Below are 10,833 nucleotides of genomic sequence, written 5' to 3' on the forward strand. Positions count from 1 at the left end.
TTGGTCGGTGGGGTATAATCACAAGGATTGGGTGGGGTAAAATATCGAATGGAGGGTGGTGTTTCAAAGAAATGTGAAGCATTGTTTCTTTCATTAAATGGTGATGGAGGTGGGGAGTGGGTGTTTGGGTGGGAATTGGGGAATGAATATGGCTCGCGAGTATAGCTTGGATCGATCTTTTTCATCATTTGGACAAGTTTACTCTCAACACTTTGGAATATATCTTTAGAGCTCAACGAGTCCTCTTGAAGAATGGGGTATTGTGGAGGGAGATTCCCTTGACAAGGTGGGGGTGGTGGTGCATATGGTGATGGATGATGGATATGTATATAAGAGGTGGAATATGGATATGGAGGTGGTGAGTAGTAGTGATAGGTTGGTGGAGGGTAAGCATAGGTAGAATGGAGGTAATAGGGATATGGTTGGGGTGGAGTATATTTCAATGGATTTCCCTCGTGGTGTGGGTAACCATTGGGATGCGTATAAGCACTCGTTGGTAAACTTTCAAATGATTTTCAACAAAAAAGTCATGCACAAAGCTTAGCCAACAACAAGTCTTTTGCAACTAGAAGTAGTTACAAGTGAGCAACAAGATATGCAAGACAAATAAGCTCACTTCTCCAATCAAGTATCCAAAAATAAGAAAAAAAATTAAGCAAAAGAAAAAGCAATTCAAGAACTCTTAACAATTAACTTCAAAAATGTCAACACAATTCAAAAATCGTTTGCCATCCCCAGCAACGACGCCATTTTGAATGTGTGTAGTTTATGGTGATGTAGATGAAAGGGTATAGGTAGTAAAACGAAGAGTCAAGACTCACCGAGTGTCGGTCTCTCAAGGATGGCATATTGGAATCGAATTAAGGTTGGCATTTAGGATGTTAAGAAATAAGTGTTACAAGAACTAGCTAGGAACAAGAGAATAACAAAGCAAAGGTTTAAAATGTACTAAAACAAATTAAAAAGAACAAGGGGACGTGTGACTTAGTTAGTCTATGCGATTGACTACTCTATGGGTGATAAGCCTCCGAGATACCCTTAAATCAAGTACATATTAGGGTGTTTTGTCACGTTTATAGCATCCTTACATGATGAATTATGCTCATAAATGCTTGAAAATCACTAACCAACACACAAAAGCTACTTTTAGCATAAAGGAGGTGAAACAGGAGCCCCGGGAGCAAATAGGAGCAAAAGTTGAGCTTAAAGAGCGAACCAGGCAAAATCGGAGCCCCGGAGGACCCAAATGGATGGCCACATGCGTGTGAGCATGCGTGGAAATAATCCAGTAGTCTCCCACGCACACTCACACGCGTGTGAGCAGGCGTGGAGACTGCATTGCGCGAAAATTGTTAGGGTTGCTTTTTCGGAGACTATTTAAACCCCTTTGATAGATTTTCAGGAGAGGTTCCCAGAAATTTTAGTTTTCCTTTCCTTAGTTTTTCCTTTGGAGAACTTTCTCCATTTTCTTAGACTTTCATTTCTTAGTTTAGATAAATCTCCATTGTAGCAAGACAACAAGCTTGGATTGAAGGATTACTTCACTCTAGGTGATCTCTATTTCATTTCTATTATATTTTGTTATCTTGTTCTTGGATTAAATTAGCTTTTGCCTTGAATTTCATATCATGAGTGGCTAGTTTAATCTAGGGATTTGGATTGTGTGATTGTATGATGCTAGTGTGATGATCTTATATCTCTATTTTGGATCTAAATGCTTAGATTGTTGGATTATCTATTCTTGTCTATTGATTGTTGTTGTGATGAGATCTTGTTTGGATTTGGCCAATCTAGATGAGAGATTGAGCTCTTGACTCTTTCATGTCTTTGATTAGAGTTAGGATTTGAAGCTTGACACAATCATAGTTCCTATGGACTTCTTAAGAATAGTAGGATAGTGTGTAGCTTAAGTGTTTGATAAAATTCCTCTTAGAGCTTTGGATGCTTGAAGGCACTCCTAAGTCAAAGAAGCCTTAGTACACAAAGGTGGAAAAGGACTAAGACAACACACTCTTGAATAGCCAACATCCTTGCATTATCTATCCATTACCTTAGTCACACCACAATGCAACATACATGAACACTATCCAATCCCTACCCCTTTTACATACTTACCAACTCTTTTACTTTATTACTTTCTTGCACACAACCCAAACCTTATGAACTCCTTTCACTCACGATCCACCATTCACCACACTCGAATCCCATGCATGACTCAATCAAGTAAACACCCGAACATTTGACACACCTCCACGTCCCTCCTTCGAGACCGACACTCGGGGAGTCACTGACTTTCCGTTTTAACACAAATATCTTTTGACACTTCAACCCCTACACAATACCGCAATGTCAATGGGATTATATTAATGAAGTTCAGAAATAGTCACGGGAGTCTACGGTATCAATACCAAGTGGCGTCACACTCGGACTCTCAATCCTCATTCGGTTGAAGCATTTAATTGAACACCTTGCCTACCACTCATCCCGGACCTCATCCTTCCGGTTAGAGGGCGGGGATGTTGATGAGTTGGACTCGTGAGAGGGCCGCTATCACATACACACTCACTTTCGATGAGTCTACTATCTATCCCGGCCAGAAATAGAAACATATTACGAAGAACTTCAACCACACAAGGCTAAACCCTACTTCATCATTTTCACAATCATATGGCAAAATTCAAACATCAATCGTAGATCTAACATGGGGCACCCACACCCCTCAACTATTCTACTCAAACATTATTATCATTAAAGATCAAGCAATGGAAAAATAACTAAACAATAAGTTGAAAGCACAAACTATTAAAAACAAGAGTAGAGTAATATACCGAGGAATCCAATAGATCTATTACACATTCACTCTCATTCATGTCCTTGAATCTACCATGGGAGAACTAATCTAATCTAAGAAAAATGGGGATTTCCCCCAAAGGGGAGAAACAAATGAAAATCAGATTTGGAAATTGGGGCTCTCTCTTCTAAAATGCAGAGGAAGGGTTTAAATAGCCAACATAAAGTCAAAATTTCGAAATTGCTCTTAATGGCCGATCCATGTTGCATCCATGCGTGGATGGGAGCGTGGATGCGTACTAGAATTGGTCCACGCTTCCTCCACGCATGAAGCCTTCGTGGATGGATAATCCTGCATGGTTTCTTCTTCGTTCGTTGCTTCTTTTTGGCCTCGGATCCTGTTATATCCTACAGGAATAACCTAAAACACAACTTAAAGTCGAATTTGTTGATTTGATCTCATCAGTCTTTTATGCACAAAAATGATTACAAATGGGTGTCAAAACTATACGTTAATGTCCCAAGATTGACCCTATATTCGATTATTCTTGGCGCTTATCACCAGGGCCCATCTCAAATAAGGGGTCCATGTCTATGGCCCCCTCTTATGTATTATAAGTAAAAAAAAAATCAGGCCTGCTAACTTGCTAAAGCCTAGGGGCTCATGCTGGGCCCCTCTTATATATTACTGTACGTTTGTTTTTTGTTCTGTTTTCTCTTCTTCGAACGACGGAATAACCGAATCAAAGTCGAAGCCATCATCCATGGATGTATTATTTAAATTAGAGATTTAATTTTCTATATAAGCTATGGTAATCTGCATTCTGTAATCACAATTCATAAATTCAAAATTTGTAATCTCCTATTGTCAATTCTCTTATAGTTGTTTTTCCCTACACTGTAGATTTGTCGAATTTGTGGGTGACAAAAAGTTGGCTTTTGGCAGAAAGATTGGGATTTGGGAATATGGGAAATGGGAAATTCTTAACAAACAAGGTATTCTACAACTCTATTGCTTGTATGAATCTTTTTATTTGTTAATTGCAAAATCAGAATTTTTTTGGTTATTTGTTAATCTGGGCATCTGGGAAATATCTAACACTGCATTTAATCTCGCATAATATTGCTAAATTTTTTAATCTAGAAAATATTTGTTATTTGTTAAATTGGCAAAATATTGCTAATTTATTATTCTTTTTGTTATTTGTTAATCTGGTAAATATTTTTTATTTGTTAATATGGCAGAATATTTGTATTTGAATTTTAATTGCAGTAGTGTTTGAATTTTAATTGTATTTGAGTTCTAATTGCAGTAGCTGTGCTCCTTTTTTTAAGACTAATTTTATAATAACTATTGTATAAAATATTGTCTAAAAAAACATTTATTTGGGAGTGAAAAAAGAAAAGGGAAAGAAAACAAGCTGACCAATTAGTAGAATGACAAAGAAGAACTATGAATAAATTTTTTAAAGTAGTAGGATCATCTAATAAGAATTTAAGTAATGGGGAAGCATGTGGATAAATTATATTTTTTTTGTTATAAGTTATTCAAATATAATAATAATTCAAGTCTTTAGCAATTGGGATTAGTATTTTTTAATCATATAATGAATTTAGTGAATATGAATATTTTTTAATCATATTTTTTTAAAGATATTTTTTTAATCATATATGAATTTAAAATTTAGTTATAAAAATTTATGTTAACTATTGTACATAATTAGGCCCCCATAATTTAAAATTTAGTTATAATGCATGCATTTCCAATGCCAAAGCTGAGAATCAAGCTAGATTTAGACGCAATTCCCATTACACTGCCGTCCAGAGCACAAGAGCTAGTGCCCCTTTGCGTGCTCTCACTGTCAGAGACACCATCAGAGACCTCCCTGCATTTACAGATGGAGATAATATAGGAACCATGCCATGCCAGTACGTAAATTCACATGATGTTTTTGAAAATTTCTTTGATCCCTCCAACCCAGCACAATATATTGTTTTGTGTTAAAAATAATCATTCTTGTATGTATTCTGATTACTTCTTTTCCCTAGAATAGGCATTCTCTGTTGTAACTCCTTGCTTACTACACAAATCTCTGTGTAAGCTAGATATATTTGTTTACTCTTTCGGTATAATGTGAAATAGATATATTTTCTTTCTTCAGCCTTTGTTTCTATATTTTGTATGTTAAGTACAAAGGTGATCCTATTTCCTGGTTCCAGAAAAGAGTCCGAAGAAACCAGAATGTATTGACTGATCATATTACAAAGAGACTGAGTGAACATTCTGGAATGTATTGACTGATCCTCTTCGTTGACTCTTTGTATAGAAACCATTCCATAATTAATAATAGCTAATGTGTAGATGTATTTACACATTATTGAAAACCTCTTTGTAGACAACATTGGTAATAGCAACACAATCTTATCCATCCTCGTCTAGAACTATTCAGGGACGGAACCAAAAAAATTTTCTAGCAAGGGCGAAGTATTAAAATAAAATAGATAGTTAAGAAAAAGAAATACTTAAGAAATATAATCATGTATAAATATTGTTGAATATATGCGATAAATAAAACACATCAAAATTTTATAAAAATATTCATAACAAAATATGAAACATAATTAATTTGATAAATTAATTTAAATAGAAAACACAGTATAAATTACATATCTCATTATTAATATAATAAAAGTATATATATATATATATATTAAAAAATCAATAAAGCTTTATACAATAAAGGAATTGAACCCGTAACTTTAATTAGCACAAACACAAATCTACCAACTAGTCAACCTAACATCTTATGTAAATTCATCTATTTTTACTTTATGTATATATATATTATTAAAAAAGTGATTAAAGAAGCGCCATATATTATTTACGCAACCTTTCATATGGCAAAATGCGGCATTACCATCTTGTCTAGCTTATCTATTGCCTACAATATCTGTTTTCATATATTTATATCTAAAAAATATACTATATATACATATATACATACAAGGCTATATATGGGGTGGGGGGTGGGGTGAGTGGGGGTAGCAGCCCCCACTGCCCCATAGTGGCTCCGTCACTGGAACTAATTAACACTTTTAGGCTATTAGGATGGGTGACTCGGGAGAAAGCCACGTACAATTGACCGTGATTAAAAACTGTTTTTTCAGCAATAACCCAATGTGAGTTAGTTTTCGACCCTGACTTTTGTTGATAGTCATGGCATATACAAGCATCAATGCGAATTATTTATGCTGAAACTTGAAGGACAATCTCGTATCAGAAAGAGTAAGAGACAGTCGAGGGATAAGAACTTTGGTTCCTTCATGTATCCCATTAACTATTCTTGCTTCAACAATGTGATCTGCCAATCTTGTGATGATTAATAGTATAGATTGCATTGCAGGGAAATATATGTACTGTATTATTACGATTAGTAATTTTAATCTAGAATTGTATTACGAATAGGAACATAGGGAAAAATATATTTTATTAGGAATTGTATTACCATATTTTAATGTATAATTGTATTACGAATAAGAATGGTATTACCATATTTTACAATATTACGCAAACGTTAATAATATAGGAGTGTTTTATGTGGGAAGTTAAAATTGAGAATTTTGTTTTTATTAATAGTATAGATTATAAGTTTTATTTTGTTATTACATAACAATAATATTAATTTTAACAATAACATGATTATTGTTATTAGGGAAAATCGCACTTTTAGTCCCTCAAATGTTGCCCGATCTGCAATGTGGTCCCCCAAAGCCAATTTTAGTTAATTGGGTCCTTAATAGTCTTAAACCTTAGTCAATGTTGCCCTCCGGTCAGATTTTGCTCTAACTAGTGTTAAGATCATGAACAATTTGGTAATTTCACAACCCACTAAATTTTAACCCCAATTTCTTCCCTTCCTCTTGGATCGAGCAACAGACCGGCGACCGCAGAAGCTCTCACGGTGACATTAGAGGTTGACGGCAGCGTTGCGTTGCGTTGCAGGTGAACGGCTAATTTCGACTATGCCTTTGTTATTTTGCGTCTCGGGTTCTCACCATTTGCATGCGACTTGCTCAGTAAATAGACATATGATGCTTTCTGCCTCCTTTTGTAAATAATGAAAAAAAAATGATGCTTCTGCCTTATTCTGTACATAGAATCTCTCACCTCTTTGCCTTTTTACTTTGTATTGTATCGCTTCTGCAAATAATTTGGAATTCTTAATTCATGAAATAGGGATTAAACTTTCGGTGTTTGGTGATTGGTGTAGAAATCATCCTTCTTCCTGCATTGGCTTTTCCGATTTGAACTACGCATAAATTACCCCCAATTTCATGTTCAAATTTTGGAGTAAAAATGGGTGGTAATGGTGAGGAAGTTAATACTAATATGAAACTAAAAACCTCAAAGCCATGGAAACCTCCTCTCAGTCTCTCTCCATTGAGAGCTTCTCTCACACTTGGTCAGTGAACCCGGAAGGCTCTTTCCGCTGCTCCGATGAAGCTTGCTTCATTGAAATGGATCCTACACTCCCCCTTTCTCAGAGATTCTTCAGTGTTAGCCTCCCGGATTTTAGCAACTTCGACTTTCCGGTGTGGGAATCTTCACTGACGCTCCTTCATGTCGATGAGCTCATCTCCAATGGCTTCCTCGTGCCTTTTTTCACCCAACCTATCAAGTCCGACTCCTTCGATCGCGCTTTCGATTTTCCTGAAAAACCTACCAAACAAGATCAGCTCCGTTCATCTGACAAAGAAATCCGTTGCGCCCCGCTGAAAAGATGCCGGAGATTATCCAGGCGGTTCTTCCGTAGATATTTGGACGTAGTTGATTTGTGTGAAACTGCAAAGATCCGGATTCGCGTACGGACGGAGAAGCTCCAGAGCGGAGGAGAGGAAGAGATATGAATATTCCGGCGTGGTTTCAACCAGGACAAGCGGCGCGGCCTACTCTGTTGATAACTGGCGCCGGTCTTGCGACTCCGAGAGCTCGATCCAGGAGGAAGGAGGAAATTGGGGTTAAAATGTTGTGAAATTATCAAATTGTCCATTGTCTTAACACTAGTTAGAGTCAAATTTGACCGGAGGGTACTATTGACTAAGGTTTAAAACTATTAAGGACCCAATTAACTAAAATTGACTTAGGGGATCACATGGCAAATTATTGTGTGGACCATGGTCCACACAGCTATGTGGACCATAATCAAATGTACATTTTTAATGTACTAAATGTACATTATTTTTGTACTAAATGTACATTATTTTTATACTATAAAAATAATGTACATTCAGTACACAAATAATGTACATCCCTTGAATATAATTTACATTATTTTTATACTGAATGTACATTATTGTTATATTGAATGTGCATTATTTAATAGTATGGTCCACACAGCTGTGTGGACCATGGGCCACACAATAATGATTGGGATCACATTGCAGATTGGGCAACATTTAAGGTACCAAAAGTGCAATTTTCCCTTGTTATTATTATTATTATTATTATTATTATTATTATTATTACTGCATATTTTATAAGGGTATTTATGTATTTTAAAATATATTTAATTTCTATTCTTTAAACCAACAAAACATTATAATATAATTCCTAAAGTTTATTCCTTATGCGAACCAAACAATAAAATATAATTCCTATTATTCCTTATGGAATAGCATTCCTACTATCTCAAAATTCATTCTATGAATCAAACGTTATGTTAAGGTGTTCCTTTATGGCAGGGCTCAAAATTTGTTGTTAAGGTATGCATTTGTTGGTCTTTTCAAGTTAGGTAAAAATAATAATAATAATAATAATAATAATGAATTCTTGATAATGTAATTGTATAATTTTATATAAAGTAACGGTCACAAAATATATATCAAACACATTTGGGATGATAAAAATAATTTTTTTGCACTTTTAGTCCCACGACTATAGTGACACTATCAGGATTGATCCACGACTTTTCAACTTTACAATTTCGGTCCACGACTATTGTTTTTGTTGTAAAAATGACCCTTTCGGCAGCTTTTTAGTTAATTTCTCGCCGGGAAAAAAAACACCAACGGATTTTTCGTCAATATTTCGCTAGAAAAAAAAAAACTGGCAGATTTTCTGTCACTTTCTCGCCGGGAACAAAATTCCCCTTTTAAGCAGGGTTAACATCGATTGTGAACAAGAAAAAAACACCGATTGTCATCTTCAAATTTAATAATTAATTTTTTTAAAGAATTTTTTCATTCTAATTTTTTTTTTGAAAAATAATTTTATTAAATATTTAAACTTTAAATTTAAACTAAAAAATCAAAACAATTTTGAATTTGTACTTAATTTTACTAAGATTATGTAGAAATGAATTAGTTTTAACTTTGATTAGTTTACCAAAATCAAAATAATTTTGGAATCCGGGCTGATGCGATCGCATGCTTTTTAGAAATGAATTAGTTTTTTCCGGAAATAAATGATGTGTTGAAGATGACAATCGACGTTTCCTTCTTGAAACGGGGAATTTTTTTCAACAATGTAAATGCCCATTTTAACCGTGCTTGAAAGGAGAATTTTTTTTTCCGGCGAAAAATGCACCGTTTTTTTTTTCAACGAGAAGTTGACTAAAAAGCTGTCAGAAGGACCATTTTTGCAATAAAAACAATAGTCATGGACCAAAATTGCAATGTTTGAAACTCATTGATCAATCCTGAATGTGCCACTATAGTCGCGGGACTAAAAGTGCAAAACATTCGAATGAAAATTATGTATCATATATGCACTTAATATTTCCTTCATATAAATATATAAACCTTTTCCTTTATGGCATGGCTCAAAATTTGTTGTTGAGGTATTCATTTGTTCACCTTTTCAAGTTAGGTAAAAAATAAACATTTTCCTTTATGGTTGAACTCAAAATTCCTGTTAAGGTGTGCATTTATAAATTTTGGAACAGATCGATTTTTTCATGTATAAGAGATATAAGTTGTTGGAGATACGTAGCTAAACTATCCAAAACAATGGAGAATATTGAGACTATTGAATCAGTTGTAGTTAACAGATGCGGTGTGCTTATATGTGTGTGTTTATGTTGTTCTTTTCCGTTTCATGGGTTCTAGAGAATGGAAAATGTAAAATATTCGTGTGCACTTTGTGTGCAGCATTGGAGAGTTTATTATAACATTCGTGTGCACTTTTTTGTGCAGCATTGGAAAATGTAAATGTTTGTGTGTAGCGATTTTCGGATTGGTATAAATTTGTGTCCTGCTTTCATGTTTTTTTTAGATTAAGCTGCCAAGTAATGGGAGACTTGTTGACTTGACACCTCACTTGATGGTTAAGTTGCGGGGTAGAGGTTACAAGTCAAAGGGTGTTGTGTGAAGATTACATTGGGATAAAAGTTTTTCTACAGCTATCACCAACCCTCTGCCACGACGTAACATTGGGAGATGGTTTCACCCTGTAGAACATAGGATTATTTCTGTCTGAGAATATGCTCGATGTCATGTATATGCACGCTTTTTTCATGACATGGGAAGATTTGGAATCATTCATGTGCATTGTATAGTTTATAACTTGTAAATGTTTGTTTGTAGGGATTTCTAGACTGGTACAAATTTGTAGGGACTTTAATGAACATGTATCAGCAAGTTCATAATGCTATATTGCGACCCCTAGCATTTGCATTGGGAGAAAGGTAAAAGTGGCCATGGAAGGAAATAATTCATAGCATATGTATAGCTATGATGACTTGTAACGTAACTTACTAAGTTACCTTAACATATGTATAGCTCTGCCTGAGATACGTAGCTAAACTATCTAAAACAATAGAGAATATTTGAGACTACCAAATCTGTTGTAGTTAACAGGTGTGGGTGTGTGTTTATGTTGTTCTTTTTCGTTTCATGGCTTCTAGATAATCGAGAATGCAGGGCCGATCCTGAGAAAGAGCATGCTGGGTGACCTGCCTAGGGCCCATATATATATATATATATATATATATATATATATATATATATATATATATATATATATATATATATATATATATATAT

The 10,833-nt window shown here is 34.8% G+C and overlaps 1 pseudogene; it reads left to right on the forward strand.

The window, feature by feature from the left end:
• The first annotated feature begins 7,203 nt into the window (after positions 1-7,203).
• LOC116010845 lies at positions 7,204-7,813 on the forward strand (annotated as a pseudogene).
• Positions 7,814-10,833: the final 3,020 nt, after the last annotated feature.

The sequence above is a fragment of the Ipomoea triloba genome, chromosome 2 (assembly GCF_003576645.1).
Source record: "Ipomoea triloba cultivar NCNSP0323 chromosome 2, ASM357664v1".
Classification (NCBI taxonomy): Eukaryota; Viridiplantae; Streptophyta; class Magnoliopsida; order Solanales; family Convolvulaceae; genus Ipomoea; species Ipomoea triloba.